The sequence below is a fragment of the Sarcophilus harrisii genome, chromosome X (assembly GCF_902635505.1).
Source record: "Sarcophilus harrisii chromosome X, mSarHar1.11, whole genome shotgun sequence".
Lineage (NCBI taxonomy): Eukaryota > Metazoa > Chordata > Mammalia > Dasyuromorphia > Dasyuridae > Sarcophilus > Sarcophilus harrisii.
This window is the reverse complement of record NC_045432.1, coordinates 62,361,059-62,383,067: the sequence shown is the minus strand read 5'-3', so window position 1 is coordinate 62,383,067 and position 22,009 is coordinate 62,361,059. Positions and strand designations below refer to the sequence as shown.

General features: G+C 40.3%; 1 protein-coding gene and 1 long non-coding RNA gene across 11 annotated transcripts in view; one reads left to right on the top strand and one right to left on the bottom strand.

Annotated features, from left to right (window-relative positions):
• The window catches only part of LOC116420275, a 217,052-nt gene that overhangs the window by 16,334 nt on the left and 178,709 nt on the right, over nucleotides 1-22,009 (top strand). For 7 of the 9 annotated variants that reach the window (XR_004230575.1, XR_004230581.1, XR_004230580.1 and 4 more), the window contains exon 3: nucleotides 9,625-9,853. The exons of 1 other annotated variant lie outside the window; for it this stretch is intronic. This is a non-coding gene — a long non-coding RNA (uncharacterized LOC116420275). Of the gene's footprint in view, nucleotides 1-3,664; nucleotides 3,775-9,624; nucleotides 9,854-22,009 lie in introns of all 9 variants that reach the window. One more of the 9 variants, XR_004230577.1, reaches the window with a different exon arrangement.
• LOC100915461 (kelch-like protein 4) overlaps nucleotides 1-22,009 on the bottom strand; it is a 257,692-nt gene that overhangs the window by 228,837 nt on the left and 6,846 nt on the right. The window lies entirely within an intron of this gene.

Sequence of the window (22,009 nt, the reverse complement as noted above, 5' to 3'; positions counted from 1 at the left end):
AAGAGTAATAGAACCTGTAGTATCTGCCTGCCTGCCTGCCTATCTATCTGTCTGTCTGTCTATCTCTTATTTCTGGAAGATTGCCTCTTATTACAATGGGATCTACTTAAAACAAGAATTGTGTTGCTTTTGTCCTTGCATCCCTAGCACCTTGCATGTAGTCAGCTTAATGAATGTCTGACAGCTAGCTGCAAAGCTTCTTAAACTATGGATTGCAACCCCATATGGGGTCCTGTAATTGAATGTGGGGATCACAAAAAAATTGGCAACCACATGCAATAACCAAAAATTCAAAATCAAATGGATGGATCTGAGGTGTTTCTGGCAGTGTTTCAGCCTTGGTTCTGAACTTTGCATCATGTATGCACAAATGCAGCCAGAAACACCTTGGCTCTGATTCTAGCCGGTCAGGTAGAAATTTCTTGGGCAAAAAGGAGCCCAGAGTGGAAAAAAGGTGAAGAATCCTTGTCCTAGTGAATAGTGATGGACTTGAAGTCAGGAGACCAAAATTCAGGGCAAGTCACTTAACATCTCTCAGCCTCGGTTTCTTCATCTGTAAAATGGGGATAGTAATCCCACAGGATTGTTGGGAAAATCAAATGAAATAACTTATGTAAAGTGCCTTGTAAACCTTAAAGCACCAGCCTTCAGTGGCAGTTACTATTATTAATAAATGCTAGTGGATCGGTCGCTTACTCAGTATTAAAGTGAGGCCTGGGTGAGAAGTGCCGTGGCTAGGGGGATGCCCTGCTCTAGGCAGCTTGACCCTTCCACCTTGGGATTACAGTCATCAGGTGAATGCTATGATTTCCACTGATTCTTCAGGATCTCTCAGGACTCTCACATTTCCTGTTGGCCCTTGGGCTCTATCAGGTTGGCACTTTCCCCATCGCCACTGGTGGCTTCCTTAAGCCTTGGCCTAGCAGGTTTATCTTCCCAATGCACTGGGCCGCTCTGCCCTGGCCTTTCATTTGGGCTCTCCACACCACAAACACACCATTTACGTTTTCCATTTACTTGTAGGCCTCTCCCAATACACTGTAAGGTCTTGGGCAGGGACATTTTTTTGGTATCTTTGTATCTCTGTTACCTAATAATCGTAAAGACAGCACACATTTCTACGGGGCTCTGACATTGGCAAAGCATGTTAACAAATATGATCTTATCTTCACAACAGCCCCTAGAACTGGGAGTTATTATCTCCATTTCACAGTTGAGGAAACTGAGGCACACAAAGGTTCAGTGACATGACTAGAGTCATGCTACTAATTATCTGAGGTCCCATTCAAAGTAAGGCTTTCTTGTTTCAAGGCCCAGCACAAGGTGCGCTGCGCCACCTGGCCGCCCGATATAGAACCTTGAACATAGTAAGTATTTACTGAATGTTTCTGGTTGCTGATTGAATTTAAAGGACACAAACTCCTATTTATGCGTTTCAAGCTTCCGTGAAGCATTGCATTGATAAAAGAACGCTGACCTTACTTTGGGTACCCATGCTATTCATATATATATATATATATATATATATATATATATATATATATATATATATACAGAGAGAGAGAGAGAGAGACAGGGAGGGAGGGAGAGAAGAGAGACAGAGAGAGAGGAAGAGAGGAAGGGAGGGAAAAGAAAAGAGAGAGAGACAGAGCCAGAGAGACAGAAAGAGAATGAATTAGAAATGTGTTTCCAAATGGGTGGGTAATGTACATCTTTGCAAGTGGAGGGGAATAGCATAGCTCCTGCAGTGAGCAAAGTAAGTGATGGTTAGACAGGTTTTCACAAAGAAAATGTAAGTCCAAAAATGGGTTTGAGTTCACTAAGTGGAGTGTTTGGGCTTCGGGATATAGGCCCAGGCTCTGCTCAATAATCTATATCTTGTTTGTTGCGTTTTTGAGCCTGCAGTGTAATTCACTAATGGCTTTGCATTGATCACAGAGAATAAGGGAAGCCTTGTAAATACTTTCGATGCAAATGGATTAAGCATAAAGAGAACGTAATAGTCCATTAGTTTTCAAGTGGCTCTCAGCTGGCGTTTCAAAATTAAGCAATTATCAGCGAAAAAAACCATGAACAACTCTGCTATTTCTATTGATTTATCAACCTCAGGGAAATAGGCAGAATTTAGCTACAAAAAATAAAAATACAGATAAGAGTTTTTTCTTGAGCTGATTTTGAAGATCCACAACCAAATCATTTGAGAACTAATTCATCTGCCTGCCTTTCTTTAGGCAAAAAAGTGTACATTAAAGAATTAGAGGGCAATCGTTTTTATATGTTTAAGGATCATAGATTTAGAGCTGGCAGAGACCTGTGAGGGCATCTGTCTCATTTTACAGACAAGGAAACTGAGGCTCAGAGAGGGGAAGTGCTGACATCATACAAGTAGTGAGTGGCTGAGAAAGAATTCAAATTTTGTCACCAAAATAGACCAGAATACCTCCATGTTACTGATCAGGAAGACAGAAGTCTAGGGGGCTTCTCACTCGGTCTCCACGATACACCCAGATATGGTAGAGGCTTACATTCAGGCCCAGCCTATCACAATGCTTGGTTGCAAACTGCTACACCAGGAACAACCTGGAAATATTGACGCACCAGGACGTAAAAGCTCCCAGGGGATCAGCATCCAAAGTCAGAAGGGTCACACAAAGTGACCTGTAGACTCCTTCTGTGGAGTTTCCCATTGTGAGGGTGATCAAGTGCATGTTTGGGGGGCATATTTTTACTTACTGGCTCAGATACCTCCCCTGAGCCCCTCAAGACTCCTGGGAAAGTCTCTATTCACAGCTGATTCTCACAGGCTCAGTGGCCTCGGCATATCATTGACAAAAACAACACAGGAGGACAAGAAGGAAAACCCTTGAAATGGTTACTTCCCCGATCCTTTAGTGTCAGCATGGTGATTGACTCCATCATTGGGTCTTTCTTCGCCAAGGTTTCTCCACAGGTGATTCCCACACTGGAGTATGATTGCACTTAGAGGACACACCTTTCATTCTCAGATCTTACCACTTCAGGACCTTGGGGAAATCACTTGACCTGTGGGTTTGGACCAAATGATGATGGTGGTGACTGTCATATAGTGCTTTAAGATGTGCGAGGCACTTTACATTTATCCCATAAACTGTTTTCCTTATACAATCCTGCAAGTTAGGTGTTATCACTCCCATTATATCAGGCTGAAGCTGCTAGGCTCAGTTGACCATTACTTAGATTCCAAGTCTGGCTCTCTGCTGTTCTGTCACCTAGTTGTCCCTAAGGTGCTTTTTACCTCACATTTATACTCCCTTCCAGCTCTAACTCTATGGTTTTATACTCTAGAATACTTTAAATTAACAAACCAATAGACTCTAGGCCATTTGAATGGGCCAATCCGCTTTGGCAATCATCTCAAGGAGGCCCCGGTAATTCTCCATCGTAGAGCCACTTGGTCATTTGAAGAGAAGTCTTGCTCTTTTACGTCTTAGTCACGTGGTCCTCATGGCCAAAGTCTTGTTCATTCAAGAAGGGAATGTGAGTGACAGAATTATCTCAAATTGTCCTCACCCCTGGAAACATTACTTGGAGCCAACTTAGGCTTCTCCTTTGTTCAAGACCACAATGTTAAATGTGTGTCGGTAAAAATGACCTCCCATTGTTTTTTTTTTTTTAAACATTTTAGCAATCACTCAGAGGGTCAGCTTGGTGCAGTGGGTGCAAATCTTGCCTTTGACAAGTCATAGAGGCATTGCTGCTCCGCAGTCTGAGTTCACCACAGGGATAAATTCACAGGTATGGACCAAAAGAAAAAGCAAGCATTCACAGCCCCTTATTTTCTCTGATAATAGATCTGAAAGTTTTGTATGTACCTACATTTGGAAAATTTCCATCAGACTCTTATTACATTTCATTTGATCAATTAGACATAATTTACTATCTGCAGAGGCACCCTGCTAAAGTGGCTAGAGTTCTGGGCTTCCAGTCTGCAGGCCTCTTACACTTCCCAACTTTCTGACCTCCATGGCCACAGCTGACTCTGTAGGACTTGGCTGCTAACCCATAGACTGGTTGTGATGGTGCTATAGGGAATTCTGGTACCAGTTTTCCAAACCAGTAAAATCCCAGATCCTTTTAGGTTGGCATCCTTGTGATCTCAGTGAGTAAAGCTGTTTACATTGTTATTTGTGTAAGAAAGGTTGCTTGAGAAAGTCCCCAGTCAATCTGGTAAATGATAGGATGACAGTCTTGGATTAGGAGCCATGATTAGTTCAGTGACTCGTTGTTCATTTGGTTTTCTGTCAGATCCAACTTTTTGGGATTCATTTGGGGGTTTTCTTGGGAAAGATATAGACCAGAATGCTTCGCCATTTCCTTCTCTTGCTCATTTTACCATAAGGAAACTGAAGCAAATAAGTGAGTTGTCCAGATTTAAACAGCTAGTAATTATTGTCTGGGGTCAGATTTGATGTCAGCTATTCTTGACCCAGGCCTGGCCCACTATCCACTGTGCCACCCACCCAGTCTACTCGCTTATAAAAGCAGAGATGCTGATTTCCCAGGTAGCAAAATTCAAGAATCTAGCTTTCTGGAAAAAAAAAGGTTTCTTGCACCTTGGGGTTAATTTTATAAGATTTCCTAAGGTTGAGAGTTCCTGTATCTGAGAGCTCAGACCTGAACCTTTTAGATAGAGCACAGGGGTGCGTGCAAGGTATGCCAGTGGTACCCAGACGGGCACCCCTCCAGCATCAAAAATAGGCTGTTTTTTCATTTTTCATATTTTAGTTTGTATTTTTCAGTAAATTTTAATTGTTTAAAAGTTCAGTTATGTTTTATTTTCTTTAGTATGAATAAAAACAACCTTCATTATGATTTAGTATTAAGTAAATGTTCACTTTTATAAAAAATAACATTTCTTTGGCATACTCTCTGATGAAATTTGTTGCATCTGCCTATGAGACAGAGAAAGGAATTTCCTGCAGCACTGTGCCCCTTGCAGAAAGGAGATCGTCTATATGATCCCCTGGAATGGAGGAGCTGGAAAATTCATCTGGGACTTGGGGCAGACAGGAGAGTTGGTCCTTGTCACCCTCCCTCCTCCCACACTCTTACTGAGTTATTCAAACGCTTCTGGTTTAAAGGGAAGGAGATTGCTTTATCAGTAGCCCCCAAAGTATGCCTTAATTTCAGCCTAAGCCCCAGAAAGAAAAAGAAAAAACTCACTTGGATCAAATAAGATAAGATGTAAAGCACTTATCATGGTACCTGAGACATAGTAGGTGTTTAAGAAATGATAAAATCCTTCCTACCTGCCTGTCTTCTTTCCTGCCCCCTCCTTCCCCTTTCCCTTCCTTCCTTCCTTCCTCCCTCCTTTCCTCCCTCCCTCCCTCCCTCCCTTCCTTCCTTCCTTCCTTCCTTCCTTCCTTCTTTCCTTCCCCACTCGTGGGGTCCTCAGGATTGAACCAAGTCCCTGTGATTCTGGATTCCTTGGGGATTCTGGGTAGGCTATACTGTTAGAAATAGCTGGCACATCTAGGGGAGGGGGTGGGGGGTAAGAGGTGAAAAATTGGAACAAGAGGTTTGGCAATTGTTAACGCTGTAAAGTTACCCATGCATATAACCTGTAAATAAAAGGCTATTAAATTAAAAAAAAGAAATAGCTGGCATTTATAACATTTGGATGTTTGCAAAGTACTATACTCACTTGATTGTTATAACCAGGTAAGGTAGGTAGAAGAGATAATATTATCCCCTTTACTAGGAGCAAACTGAGGTTTAAAGAGGTTCAATGAATCGCCTGTAATCCCACAATCTTGTGATCCCAAATATCCAGATGGAAACCCATGTGATTCGAAGACTTGCCACTTATTGCCCATAAGTCATAATACATAACCATTATTAACCTCAGTTTTCTCACCAGTAAAAAGAGCTTGAACTCAGTGACCTCTGAGCCCCTTTCTATGTGTAACTGGGATTCAGATTGGAATTTCCACTCTGCTACTGACTACGAAGTGTCTGTAGACACAGCAGAACTTTTCTGAGTCTCAGAGTCCTCTAGGACTGGAAATCTCCAATGTAAAACACATTATAATGGTATCTTGCTGTACAAAGCTGAATTTCTCTACTGACCCTACTTGGGGAACTGGCAACAAAATATCCAGAGGGTGGACTGATATTTTTGAAATCTTTCCTTGAGTATGTCTTGGTACTTGGTACAGTTAAGGCACATGTTCAGACTTTGGTAGGGCCATGCTTCCTCTCCCATGGAAATGCTTCTCATTCTCATACACCTCTTCACTTCCTTGCTATGTCGAGAATAGTAAATCGGAGTAAATTGCAGCCTCAGGGTGGTGCTTATTGTTTGGCTGGAGCGGAGATAGCACCAGCTGGTTTGCAAAAATCCTGTTGCTCCCACTATTTTCTTCCACTTCTGGGGACCTAACACTTATGAGTAGCACCTGAGAATCCTGCCTTTTGTAGCCCATTTTAAACAGGTCAGTCAAATCCATAAGCAAGTCCTTCCAGGTATAGGACATTTGGTTGGTGTCAGGGGAGGCTTGGAAAGGAGCTCTCAAAGCCTAACCAAAGGATATTAAAGCAGAAAAAGTGGAGGGTAAATTATTCCACTTTCAGTCATTTTGTCTGAAAATTGCAGAATAGTTTTAATGAATGTCTCCAGCTACATTGGGGGGGGGGGGGAGAAATTGTTATACAAACCCAGCTGTTTATTATCACAGAGAACGGAATAAGAGGATGTGGGTTTAAATGATTTTAGACAAAATTTAGGTTAGAGTTCCAAGAACATACTAGTGATTTTTTGATAACTTTCCTATTAATGTCAGTCACGAGTCTCCTCTCTTCTACAAAATCAGTACATTTGTTTTGTGACTCTAGTCGGTTCTCGGTGACCCATATTGTCTTAAGACAAAGACAGAAGAGCAAAGCTGTCGTCTATTAGTAAGTCAAGAAGTACACTCTATGGCTAGATGTTCCTTCCTTTTTTCTTCTATCTGTATTATCCATGAGAACTGGGGAGAAGATCCTCCAAGGTCCTTCCTGACTCTTAAAAGAACTCCAAAAGTGGACGGCCCGCTTATGGGTAGCTAAGGCTCGGAACGTTTTGCCTAATGCTTACTTGAGGACGAACACGTGAGGAGATCTCGCTCTCTGTCTCGATCTTCTGAGAAGCCAGATCACCAGATTTAAATGCCCCACCTATTTCAAGTCATCTTGAACCCTAAAGTTCAAATCTCAGATGAGTTTGACCCCTATGTATCTAACATCAGCTCCAGGAACCATGGGATGAACATAGAGCTTTTGCACCAAAAGACACCTTATCATTAGAAGGAGAAATTAATGAAGAGGACAATTACTAGTTTTAGAACAAAGCAATTTTTAGGGAGCGCCAGCCTCCATTATCCTCAGCTATGCAATGGTTATGCAAATGACTACAGCATATGTATTTGTTCTGATCTGCTACAGAATGTTCAAGTGTATCTCTGATATTTAAACTAGGTGATTAGAATCCCTTGATCATTTGCGAGAAGTGTGCCATGTGTCATAAGTTTTATTTTGTTGTGTTATTAAGACCAGTAAAGTGTGTCTTAAAGGCAATTATTTGGTACAGTTAATCTCTTCATCGGTGATGGATTATAAGGAAAGAATCCTTAATCTTTCATCTTTTTTCCCCAGTTTGCATAAGCAGTTGGGTAGAAACCATTTCCTTCCCTCCCCAACCAGGCTTTGGGTGTGAAGAGCTATAAGTGTCAATTTTTCCATCTGAGGCTAGCAGCATAAAATGCATCCTGGAGAGGGCATGGGATTGGGGCAGATGGGTGGGGGAGGTGAGGAAGCAAGTGTCATCTGGTAGATCCCCATTTTAATAAATTATTCTTGCTGGCTTAGAATGTAAGTACTGGTGTTTCTAAGTTGTCAAAAGGATTGCCAAGCGCTGTGAGCATCCTCTGAGTTCAGCACCCTTGAGTAAAGAAAGCCCTAAGCACCCCACCCTAATTATGACTGTTTAGAATTGCCTTTCAGATTTCTACTGTTAATGGAGTTTTCCCTCAATAATATTTTATTTTTTCCGAATACATGCAAAGATAGTTTTTAACATTGATTTTTGTCAGACTTGTGTTCCAAATTTTTCTCTCTGCTTCCTTCACTTCCCCCCTCCCTAAGACAGCAAGCAATCTGAGATGGGTTAAATGTGTCCTATCTTTTTAAACATAGTTCCATGTTTTGTCACGGGCAAGAAAAATCAGACCAAAAGGGAGAAAGACCGGGGGAAAGAAAAGCAAACAAACAAAATGGTGAAAATCCTGTGCATCCATCCACATTCAGACTCCATAGTTCTCCAGCCATATTCTCCAAGCTAAGAAAGCAAACATTATGAGGAAAGAGAAATCGCAAGGGAAGTGAAAATAAGAGGGAAAGGCGAAGACAAACTCTTTGAATTTGGAAAGGAGGCCAGAGATGCAGGGCCAGGTGATGTTTGCCAGTCAGCATACTGAGCTAAGGCGTTTGCTGTCTGCTCAATGAGCATTGGCCAACCTTTGAAGTGGAAGCCTAAGGCGCCGAGGTGGGCTCTAACAATGGCTGGCTAATCATGGCCACGTGGTTTCTGAGTTTGGCTACTTGATAAGGGAACCCAGACCGTTCCAATGCTGCTGAAAATGCACTTCTTTCTCGGCCTGACAAAATAAGTTCAAGGGAATCATTTGCATTCTCATTTCCCTTTGCCATTTCTTTGTTACCCTGATGGGTCCAGGAATTCGATTATGTGCTTCTGGCTAGCGTGTCAGTTCTGCACATGATGACTTTTCTCTCAAACACGTGGAGTGTATGTAGTGATTTCACTAAGTGTGGAAATGAATCATGTCACGAGCCTGTGATTAATGAGCTATTGTGTGCCGGAGAGCTTTTTCTGTCTCAATGGGTACTCCCTCTCTCCCTCCTCCCAGTATATGGCAATTAAAGTATTATATCTTTGAATCAAAAATCCATTGTAATCGGTATAAGTATACTAAAACTGTCTTATTCTTGATTAACGTGATTAATTTCTCATCTCATGTAGTCCTCAAAAATGAAAAAAAAAAAAAAACTTAGTGAATCGATGACTTAGAAATCCATCTTCTTTACTATGGTCAGATTTGGAGAGGATGTGGTCAGTTAGAAATGATAGCACTTCTTCCTGTCGTTGACTTTACCACTCAATTAACTCTCAAGATCCCTGGACCCTCTAGCCAACGGTCAACTTGCAGAAAGTCCTGACGGACATAGCAGATTTTATATCCTGCAATGTGCCCCTTTTCCCATTTTTTCAGTTACATTGAAAAACATGAATGGTAAGAGGCTTTCACTTCATCCCACAGACTATGTGTTTTGTATTTTGGGAACGGGTTTTCTTGGAGATAGCAGGCTAGGGATGGTTAGGCTGCTGTGCCTTGAAAGCTAAAACAGCAATATATCTCTATGAGACTGTGACCCATTCAGTAGTGCGGGCTATAGGAGACAAATAGGCAATTCTCCTCACCGGGAAAGTTGCATGCATCATTCTGTATCAGGGAAAACCCACCTGCAAAGATCCTAATGGCGAATGTCACATTGGAACTTGGTGGATTTTTTTTTCTGTGACTTTGGCAGGAGCAGGGCAGTGCCCAGACAAATGACACAGTAGGAGGCTCTGATCAAGACAGCTATGTGGAGTATGGGCATCCCTTGCTCAGAAACCATCGCTGGCTCTCTGCTGCCAATAGGATCAACCAAATGAATCAACAAGCGGCTGCTCAGTGATCCATATGCTGGGCTGGGATCTGGGAGTCCAAAGAATAAAACGGATCCCCGCTTTCAAGACAAATGCACATGGAAGCAGGTACAAAATAAAAATAGAGAATCATAAATGCAAGGTTTTCAGGGAAAGAGGGAGGACACCTGCAGCTAGCCGGGGGATCGGGAAACACTTTGTGTGCACCTTGAAGTCACTCCAGTGTGTCTCTCTTGCCTTCAGAATAAAATAGCAGTTCTTCCATTTAGTTCATAAAGCCCTAAACAACAACAACAATAACAACAACAACAACATTCACAGCCTGGCTCCAAACTATTTTTTCAGCCTCATTGTACGGATAGCTCTCACTATGAAAATTCATTTTATGCAAATTTAACTTTACCTAAAGAATTCTAAAAGAAATCCTCATTCTAAAAGACCACCAAAGTTAACTTTACTGGACACTAATGTGTTCTCTTTCTCTCCGCTCCTATCCCTTTGCTCAGCACTCTGGGGCCTTCCTTCTTGCCCATCCCTTCCGCCCCTCCCAAAAAAGTCAAAACCACCCCTCCAAGTGAAAGCAGAAGAACAGAGCACAGAGAAGCCGCCTGCCCTCCCCCAGGAGGGGGCCTTGGCTGGAACCCTCCTTTGCTATGTGCTCCCAGCCTTGCCAGGCCCCCTTTGTTCCCGGCCTTCGTGTGCTCCATACCCACATGCCCTTGAACCTCCTGCTAGCCTCCTCCTTCCACTGGAGCTCGCCCTCTTCCTGCCTCCCACCCTCCTGGAAAATTCCTATTCTGTGCAGGGCTGGGGAATGGCCCACTGATATAAAGTGAGAACTGTTTGTATATTTCTCCCTCCCCTCCATCCTCTAAATCAATACAACCAAACTTGCCTTCCCGCCATTCCTCAGCTCCACCTCCACTCTCTATGCCTTTGTGTGGACTTTTCCCTCTGCCTGCAACACACTTCCCTTCCTTGTTCCATGTCTCCCAAATCAGGTAAAAGGATGACCTCATTTTTACCCCAGACAAATTCCTGAGCCATAAATAAACCATTTTAAATGGTGTTAGGAGGTTGTAAGGAGAAATTCGATGGAAGCTCCCTCAGAGGCAGTGGCCCCCTGGTAGTTGTTTCCCTTTATTTTCCTTCATGGGCTCATAGAAAGTCCCCTCCTTAGGGAAGAATTGTGTGTGGTGAGCAGAGCAAAAGTCGTCTTGGATAGCATGACAAGTGGCAGGCTGGAGAAGGTTTGTTCAACCCACAGGAGGACCGACAATTCCTCTTTAGCCAATATCCGCTACCTGCCCCAGCCAGGGCTCCCTTTATAGTAGGGGGTCCATAAATGTTTGTCAGATGAATGAAACGGATCAGCTGTAAACAGTGAAAAGCTAAAATTAATGCTGCTTGTTACTTTTCTTAAGGTTAAAAGAACAAAATGTCAAGTCTACTAATAGCAGCATCAAGCAGTGGCGAGAAAACTGGATTTGGAGTCGCAGTCCCTGGGCCCTGAATCCTAGCTCTGCCTTTTATTGTCTGGGTGTCTTGGGGCAGGCCAGTTGGCCTCTCTGAACTCCAAGTTTCTTGCCTGTAAAATGAAGCAGCTGGACCATATGACCCCCCCTAAAGTACCTTCCAGCTCAAAGCATATTATCCCATTTCCAGGTCCCTAGAGTTATAGTCATCATGTAGTAAAACGATCAGAATAGAATAGTTTCTTAGTAAGTTAAGTACACGTTGAGGATTTTCCTGTAATCTGGGAGTACTCAGTGTTTTCATAGTAACATATGTCTGTGTTTTGAAAGTGCCGAAATATACCTGAAATGCCACAGACCCAGCCCTACCCATAGTATCTCCAGTAATGAAGAACACAATGATTTTCTGACACAGCTAACCTTGATTTAATGTCTCTCTGCATGAGACCTTTTTCAGTCCTCCCAAATGCTAGTCATCCCTTCTGGATCGCCACCTTTCCACTGTGTATGTGTGTGTGTGTGTGTGTGTGTGTGTGTGCATATTAGATACACACACAAATATATCTATATCTATATAATGGAGTACAGACTCCTTGCTGGCAGGAATTATTTGGGGGCCTTTTTTCATTTCCCTAGTGCTTAGCCCAGCCTCTGGCACATCGTTGTCATTGTTCAGTCATGTATGACTTTTTGTGGCCCCATGTGGAGTTTTCTCAACAAAGATACTAGTTTGCCATGTCCTTCTCCAGATCTTTTTACAGATGAGGAAATTTAGGCAGACAAAGTTAAGTGACTCACCCAGGGTCATGAAGTATGTGAAACCACATTTGAACTCAAGGAAGATGAGTCTTCCTGATTCCAGGCCCCCTACTCTGGGCACTCTGGCATCCCATCATCCTCCCTGATGCACAGAAAATGTTTAATAAGTGGTTATTGATTAACATGCATTGCACAAATGAATCTATGCCCCTGGATGGCCAAAGGTGGTGTCCCCCATGTAAAAACCACAAGTGTTTCCCAGCGTGCCGAGCCCCAGCACTCATTGCCACTCAGTTTTCTAAATCTGCCTTTGAAGCAATTAAAAAAAAATAATTGCCCATATTTTTCTCATTGTAAACATTTGGGCCCTTAATCTTAGAGATAGTGTTTCTGGTTCTTGGTTTTCCTTTATGTAGCTGAAACATGCACACACACACACACACACACACACACCTCACACACACACATAAAATCTCACCCCCTCACAAGATCTCTCTCTCTCTCTCTCTCTCTCTCTCTCTCTCTTTCTCTCTCTCTCTCTCTCTCTCTTTCTCTCTCACACACACATACATACACACACACACACACACACACACAGCTCTGTTACACACGTCACACACACATATCTCACCCATACATCACTTAATACACACATACACATCACAGTTGGTAACCTCCCAGTATTGATTTCAGAAATGTGTGTTTCCAGGTATCACTACATTTGTTTGAGTTTCACTGTTGAAATTCCAATGTGTCCCCCTCATGCTGCCTCCTTGAGCTCGTTTAACAGTTACCATAAAAATAATTTTAATCTATTTTAATGGGTAAAATATACACTTCTTAGGGATGGGGTTGTGAGTACCATGGTTGAAAATCAAGGGAAAAAACATCATCACAATTCCCCAGAGGTGTCAATAGTGGATTAAAAAGACAGGAGTTCATTAAATAGATTTGGAGGTGAGATATTTTGCACACTCAGTTTCCATTAAATAGAGTAGTAAGATATCAATGGGCAGAAGGACAAATGTTATTTTAAATTGGGCAAGGGGAGGATGATTTACCTGATAAGTTTTATAAGCCATGATGCAAATGGTTGAGTCCTTTTTCCTTTTGAATCTGTCAGTAGCACTTTAAGTGGCTGTGCATTGCATTAGTTCACACTGTATTAAACAAGGGAAGCTTTCCCCTAAAAGGTCTTTATCTTCATTCTTTGCTTTTGCTTTTTGAGAATGGAAAAAACAAGGAGAAAAGATATTAAATGCACTCAAGCCCAGAGACTTCCATGGGGCCAAAGGAGAGATCAGACTGTGTATTGGAAAAATGTGCGGAGGAAGAGAAGCCAAATTCCTGGGGAGATGAGTGAAGGTTTCCTAGAGGAAGTGTCACCAGAACAGCCTTAAGGAAAGATAAGGATTCAGCAAAGCATGGATGAGGAAGGACTACATTCCAAGGCAGGGAGGGCAGATTGTGCAAATGTATGGAAACCCCAGCTGGAACGGTGAGATTAGGGAATGGCCCAAGGGCCATTTTCGCTTCTAGACAGGGTATCCAGAGGATTATTGTGATATAGAAATAAGCAACATTGGTCAGGGTCTTTAGGGACTTCTCTGTTTTCCTCCAGGTAAATGGGAGCTCCTATTGATGCTCTCATCTAGACCCTTAGTAGTAACTGTAGTCACAAAGCAGATCAATACTTTTACATTTACATTTCAACAGGATGACCATATATCATTTGATTGCTCCTTCATAAGCACACATTCTCACAGTGATAAACATAGACATGTCTGCCTTTGACTATGAAAGATGTGTGTTTCGGGAAAGTATAGGACAAAATGGCAACATCTGCAAAGTTTGTCCCTGGTACCCTTCAGTGTTCAGGCCCCCAAAATCTGCCTGCTGCTTCATGGCCCACAATATTCCAGGTTCCAAAATTACCACTTCCTTCTTTCTCTCTTTGCAGTTTCTCTCCTCTTTCTTTTCTTCACCATTAAAACCTTTGCCCTCAGTGAAATACTTCATGTAAGGGCTAGCCCTCATTCATAAGAAGATGTGAATGATTAAGATCCAAACTCTCTAATGATTTATACATTAAAAGAGGTTAAACCAAATGTTATCACTAATTGGTATAGTTTTAGGAGTATGACACTCTAAAGGGAAAATATTTTAGCTGACAGTTCTTCCTGAGCTCCTCCTAAATAACATTAAGACTACCACTTACCATATCTATATACAAAATTGGAATATAAACCTATGATTCTGGAAAAAAACTGGATTATGAACCCAGTATCTCTCCCTTATAACAATATTCTTAAAGAAAACTATCCCTTATAATGATATTCTTAAAGAAAAAAGAGAGCAAAGGAAAAAAAATAGTAAAACCAATCAATACACACACACACACACACACACACACACACACACACACACACACATACAAAAAAAAGAAAACACAAAAAACTAGGTACCATGTCTATTGACCTCCTACCTCTGCAAAGATGTGGCTTCATGGTATCTTCTCATTTCTATTCTTTGGGGCCATGCTTATTCTTTGTAATTTTACAACACTCATTTGGATTGTTTTGCGGTTCTTTCCATTTACACATCGTGTTTATTGTTTTCTTGGCTCTGATGGATTTACATTTAAAGAACAATTAATTCCACTACTATATAAACTGAAAAAAGAGGTAAAGAAGGAGTCCAACCAAATTCCTTCTATGACACAAATATGGTAATGAGACCTAAACCAGAAAGAGTCAAAACAGAAAAAGAAAATTACAGATCAATCTCCCTAATGATTATTGCTGCAAAAAATTTAAATAAAATATCAGCAAAGAGATTACAACAACTTATCAGCAGGATAATAATACATTATGACCAACTGGGATTTATACCAGGTTCAATATTAGGAAAATGATTGCCATAATCGACCATATCAATAACAAAACCAATAGAAGTTATATGATAATCTCAATAGATGCTGAAAAAGCTTTCAACAAAATACAGCACCCGTTCCTATTAAAAAAAAAAAAACAAACAAACAGTACAGCACATAGGAATAAAGGGAGTTTTCCTTAAATGTTTTATTGGCTCTGTTTACTTCATTCTGCTTCAGTTCATCTTGATCTTTCAATGCTTTCCTGTACAATCATAATCACTGTTTCTTATACCATAATGATAGTCCATGACATTCAGGTACTATAATTTGTTTGGCCATTCCTCAATAGATGGATATGACTGATATATTTTCAAATCATTTTTTGCGTTTATCATTTTACTACCAAACTAGTTGGGTAAGGCCTTCTGTCTTAGACCTTAAGAGTGTGTCAAAAGTGCTGCATATCTCTAAGCTCTGGAGACTTAGATGTTACTTAACAACTAATCTTGGGATTATATCTTAACCTTCATATGTGTGTGTGTGTGTGTGTGTGTGTGTGTGTGTGTGTGTATGTGTGTGTGTGTGTGTGTTTGTGTGTGTGTGTTTGGTGTTAGAAATCATAATAGAAGATAGTTTTGTTCAGTATTCAGATGAAGATGTCCAGCAGGAAACTGGAAACAGGATGAGACTTCTGAAAAATTGCTAAACACATAGATGTGGGGAGTCACCTGTGGAGAGGCGATTGAAATAATCGAAATCTATAAAAAGAGAGTATGTATAGAGAAGCCCAAGCACAGAACTGTGAGAATGAGGGTTAGATGAGTAGGAGAATGACGAAGAGCCAGCAAGAGTCTATTCCTTTTGTAACAGACAGAGATAGCAGGACCGTGTGAGGGCAGTGTCACAGAAAATAATGGAGGAAAGGCTATTCAGAAGGAGGAGGTCCACAGTGTCAAATCTGAAAGAGGACTATTGGATCTAACACGATTGAGGTCACGAATGGCTTTAGAAAGAGCTCTCCAGTAGGGTGATTCCATCTCCTGAAGCCAAATTGCAAGAGCCTGAAGAAATGGGGAAAGAAGTGGATGTGGTCAGTGGAATCTAAACTGTCTAGAGGTTGAAGATGATCCTAAGGATTTGTCAGGGTCAGATCAAAGCTCTTTCAGAAGAGATGAGACCTTAGCAGTTTTTGAAGGGTGAAGGGAAAGCCAATAGAGAAAATGATTAAAGAGAAGAAAGAAAGAAAAAGGAGACGATTGTTGGATATACAAGAGGCTCATTTCTTTTTCTGAGACAGAAAGGAAGGAAGAGGAGATGTAGGAGGATATGAAAAATGCCTCACTTTCTCAACCGGTAGCTACGAAGGAGCTACAAGTGAGGGATTTTAGCTACAAGTTATTTTACATAGCGCTCAGTAGTAATGGATGTTTACCTCTAATTTAAATGTTTTAATAAGACCTTATTGTTTGAACATCCAAGTACTGCTTTGTTCTGGGTAATTGAATTGTAAGGAACTTTTGGAGTACTTATTTTGTTTCCGTTAGTTTTTTAAACAGGAAGCTATGGAGGGACCTCTGTTAACAAACTCAGACTTCTCAAGCTGGGTGAGAATGCCAATTCCATCCATTTTGAAGACTTCTAATTTTAAAATGCCGTTCTTGCATCCTCAGTTATGATGAATTATTAATATTTTTCAAATCATTCTGAAATGGAAAGCACTATTAATAATCTCATCTCAAGCCCCACAAAGTTGATCAAGCCAAAATTCGATTTTTCAGTTGGTTTCACTTAAGTAGATCAGGATGGGAACTAAGTTTAAAATTAAAGAACACAATAGAATAGTGCTGTCTTACCCATTACTTTTGTGAAGGTACGGACATCATCCTTTGCCACCAATCTCCAAATGGCTAAAGGGTCTTAGAGTTTCTGAACGGTATATTTAAGTTCTATCTCTGTGGGGATATTAGGCTGAAGTAGAACCAAAAATTCCATCTGGAAGCAGAGATTCAACAATCGAAAGATTTTGATATTTGCATTTCTGCTCTAGTTCAATAGCTTAGAAAATCTGTTTGCTTCCGATTCATGTTAGCCTAGTTTGCCTTTCAATTAAAACTCACATCTGCATTAAGATTACAGCACACTGCTATACTTCATTCTGATTTGAGGTACCATGGAATAGTGAAGAGTCCTGGCTTCAAATTCTGTCTCCAATACTTTCTGGGTGTGTAGTCACTGACAAGTCCTAGAATCTCACTGGGTTTCAGTTTTGTCATCTAAAACTGAGGTATGGGGAGCACTTATCTCCCAAGGTTATTGTGCAGCTCCCATGAAATCATGTATATAAAACAGTCCTCATTTTTCCTAGTGCTACAGAGATGTTAGTAAGCACTATGATCATGCTAATTTGGTCCACGTTCCTCACTGGAAGGAAGCCATAAATTGGGAGTTCCATTTCTTGTTGCCTAGTGAAAGATCTGATTTGCATTTGAACATCCCTGTACGGTGGGATAAGCACTTGCTCTACAGCCAGAGGGCTTGGGTCTCATTTCTTCCTCTGAGAAAAATGTGATCTTGGCCAAGTCTCTTCACTTCTCTGAAACTTCACTTTCCTTTTCTGTCATTACATGGTTTCTGAAGTCCCTCCCAACTCTAAATTGATGATCCATTTTCTGAATATATGGGTCAGGCTGAAGTCAGAATTGGAAGCTTTCACAGCAAACACAGACTTAGAATCTTCACCTTTTCCGTCCAAGTGAGACTGTAGAGACCCCAGAGGAATAGGAAGTCTTAATTCAAGATATGAATATAAAGCCTAGTTTTACTCCCATTTGGATGGACCCAAATTTAGAACTGATTATCATGAATCAGATCAACACCAACAATATTCATTTAAAAGATGAACTATAGAAAATTGAGCCATAGAAGAAGAAAATACTTTAAGTGAAGAATTATATCTAGTTTTTTAAAAAGCTTTATTATTCATATCATAATGCCTTTGGAAAATTCTTTTTAAAATAGAATATGGAAACTCTTTGAAACGAATTCTCTTACCTAATGATATCTGCTCAATAGAGCAAAGCTCTAGCTAGTATAGAGGCATGACTTCATAATGTCGTCCTTGATTTCCATGATGGTATTTGGGTCAACACTGATAAACTGAGATGTAAAATGCCTTGAATGTGACTATCAAGAGTTGAGATTAATGGAGACATAAATTGTAGCCAGATCAGAGCAGTTACACAGACAACTGAGATGTAACCCACCAATTTCATTTCAAATACCTAGATAATTGAGGGAAAATATTTTCAGTATCACCATACTGAGGAATGCATATAATTGTTTCAGGGCTCCCCACTTCACTTAGAATAGACACAGAAAATGTGTGGGCTTTTTTCTCCTCAAGGCACACTTAAATAACATTTCTTAACTTTCATCATGGCTTTTTTCATTCAGCATACATATACACACACAATCCCACAAAACAGAAATGTCCCGCAAACTAGAAGACATGTGCATTCAAGATGGCAAACCCCATTCAAGACAAAAGGGCAAAAATCAGCTACTTTTTGCTTTTTCTCTTTTTTTTAACCCATCCCTTCTCTGTTCTCTACTCCTTTGGGGTCATTATGTATTACCTACCTCCTCTTTGCCTTGTCTCCTGATAACTATTTCTATCTTTCTCAACTGAACCAATCACTACCTTTCCTGCCAAGCACCTGAAATCTTTTTTTACCCCAATGGCTTAATTTCTATGCTTTGACAAACATGATTTGATGTACAAGAATTTTTTTAATCTCCTTTTTACACTGTAAAGAAATAGTTCATAAGTATCTTACTATGTGGCGAGTAATGTACTAAAAACCGAGATTTCAAAGAAACAGAAAAGACAGTCCCTAGCCTTGAGAAGTTGTAACATTAAAATTGTGTAAAATTAAAATAACAACTCACATCATATATCACTTTACTGATACAAAATTACAGAGTTTATATCATTTGATCATAACTGCCGCTGAAAATTATAACCCTGAGGACAGCCTTTCCTAATAGAAAGAGAAATGGGTTTGAGCGAAAAGACTTGCTTTCTGATTTTAGCTCTGCCAATTCTAAAGATGTGTCACTTCTGAGACTCGGTTTCTTCATCTGTAAAATCAAAGCCTTGGACAGAGTGATGTCCCAAGTCCCTTTCATCTCCACAAGTCTTTTGGCCCTTTGATTCCTCCCAAGGCTCCCCGCTGTGATGCTGACCCCAGCACATTGGCAGTCAGTGGATAGCAATTCGGTCTCTTTTCGTTAATTCTTATTATTTAAAGTATCGTGAGACCCAGCAGTACAGCGGCTACCTTTCAACTGAAATTTGTGTTTACAAGTAAACTTGGCTTCCTTGTACATTTACATGAATATTATAATATCCCATGCTTTAAACACATTAATGCTATCAGGAAAGCACCGTCTACAACTTTAAAAAGAGAGTTGTCGAGTTATGAATCAATCTCTAGAGGCAGTATGGCATAGTTCACTGAGCTTTGGCCTCATGTCCCTTGGAAAACACTGTTAGGGAGATAGACACAGAGGATTAATGGCTCTTTGATATCTTCTGGTACAATAGGAAACCTCACAGTTGATACCATCCCATTTGTCCCATCAGAACTGCAGGCAAAGATGTTTAATAATGAATTTTCCCTGATTCAGCATATTATTTGATATTGTAGCTAAAGAAAACCCATAGTGATTAAGTCTCTTATTTTCATTCCCATACTGTAACACTAAGCCCGTTTTCATAGTATTAGACTGTTCTAATTACTTCAAAACTAAAAAACGCAATATTCTCAACTAGGGCTGATCCCGGCATCATTTCCATAGCTGGACTCAAGTTCCCTGTGGCTCAGGTTAGTCATAGGCTTGACAAAGAAGTTGCCTCAGTTGAATTAGAGGGGTAGAGCAAATGTCCAGTTAAGCCTCTTGCTTCCAACAAAGAAGCTACTCAGTGTTTCACAAAGGATCTCTACACTTCTCTTTCAAAGAATTATGGAAAAAACATTGGTCTTAGAAGTTAGAAATCTAATCTTGATCCTGCAGGTCACTTGCACTGTGATAATAGTCACGTACGTTTACTTTTCTGAGTCTCACTTAATTTGCCTGTAAAATGGAGAAGGTGAGTTGGACCAGATAATTTTGACCAGTATTCCTTTTTCTTGACTATGAGCTTGACAGATATCAATAACATAAACTTTTACTTCAGAAAAAAGACTTCATAGGAAACCATGTATCTGTTATGTACAGCTTGGTTTTTATCTAGTCAACAATATGGTAGAAACAATACTAATCTGCTTATCTTTGTCTCCTTCTGAACTCCCTTTTCTTTTCTTGTGTGGATTTCATTGTTGCTCATTTCTTTGCTTAATAAGCAAGTAATTTTCCAGCACATTTTAAGTGCCTGGCATAATGGGTTAAGCCTCCACATAATCATCATGACAATCATTACAAAGGTATTGGTATATCCTTCAAGATTTACAAAATGCTTTTCCAACTGTATTTCATCTGTAAGCCTATTCAAGTAATTCATCTTCAGTGATAGGTTTCAAATGGAATGATCCAATAAGAGGCAGGGACATTGAGGAAGAAGGTTCTTCCCTTTCTCCCTTGAATTACATAACACGGGCAGCTCACTACTCTATCTCATGCTTAAGGCCCATCCTATTAATGGGAAAGAAGTTGTCAGAAAGCAGTGAAGACTAAGAATAGCCAGTATAGTTTGGTTTGTAAAATGAAGAGCTGGTATTCTCAGTCACTTAGAATATAGAATGAGGTAGAAAGCAGCTAAAACTTAACCTCAGAATCCATCCAAGGTACCTATTTAAAAAATAAGAGCATTTGATGGATGCCTCAATTGGCTTCCCTTAGGAAATATGGTTTGGAGGATGTTTTGTAGTTTGGTGTTTCTTTGCTGCCACAAAGCCACAAATACAGTAACAGGGGCTGGGGTGTGATGCTCCTTCCCCTTGTTACCTCTCAGTTTGATGGAATATGGAAGCATCCCAAAGTGTGGGCTCTATCTCTTTACTACATAGAAGAAGAGGACAGAATAGACAAAAAGATTTTGGACAAAAAGTACAGCTGGGAAACATTTGGCTGCAAATTATTTTCCCTGCCTTTATATATATATATATATATATATATATATATATATATATATACACACACACACACACACACACACACACACACATAATATATATATATATATATATATATATATATATATATATATATAGAGAGAGAGAGAGAGAGAGAGAGAGAGAGAGAGAGAGAGAGAGAACCATAAACTCTACATAACTTTCCCAAGCTGAGGCATGGTTCACTATGGAATCTTCTACCAAGTAGATATGTATATGGAAGTACACCTTCTCCATACTTGTCCTCATCAGCTATCACCTGGCAACTGGCTGGCAAGCTCTCCTCACTTGGTTTTGGTGTACACACATCAGTCTCCTGTGCAAAAATGTCAGACTCATAAGGGAAGAGGGGCGATAGAAGGTAGGGAAGGTAGAGGCTGGGGTGGATTAAAAACAAAACAATACTAAGGAGGGACAAGGTGGAAAAAGAGGACAAAAGTATATAGGGGGAGAACATAGCATGGAAGGAAATACAGAGCTGGTAATCATAACAGTGATATGAATAGGATGAACTCTCCCATAAAACAGAAGTGAATAGCAGAGTGAATTAAAAAAAAACAGAATCCTACAATATTCTGTTCACAAGAAACACATTTAAAACAGAGAGATACATACAAAGTAAAGGTAAAAGCTGGAGCAGAATTTATTTTGCTTCAGCTGAAGCACAAAATAAAAGCAGGGGTAGCAAGTCTAATCTCAGATAAAGCAAAAATAAAAATAGATCGCATTAAAAGAAAAGGAAGGAAACTACATCTCGTTAAAGGATACCACAAACAATGAAATAGTAACATACTAAACGTGTATGCACCAAGTGGTAGAACGTCCATATTCTTAGAGAAGATATTGAGCTATTTAAAGGAAGAAACAGACAGCAAAACTATATTAGTGGGGGACCTCAACCTTCCCCTCTCAGAATCAGACAAATCTAACCACAAAATAAATAAGAAAGAAACTAGGAAGGTCAATAGAATGCTAGAAAATC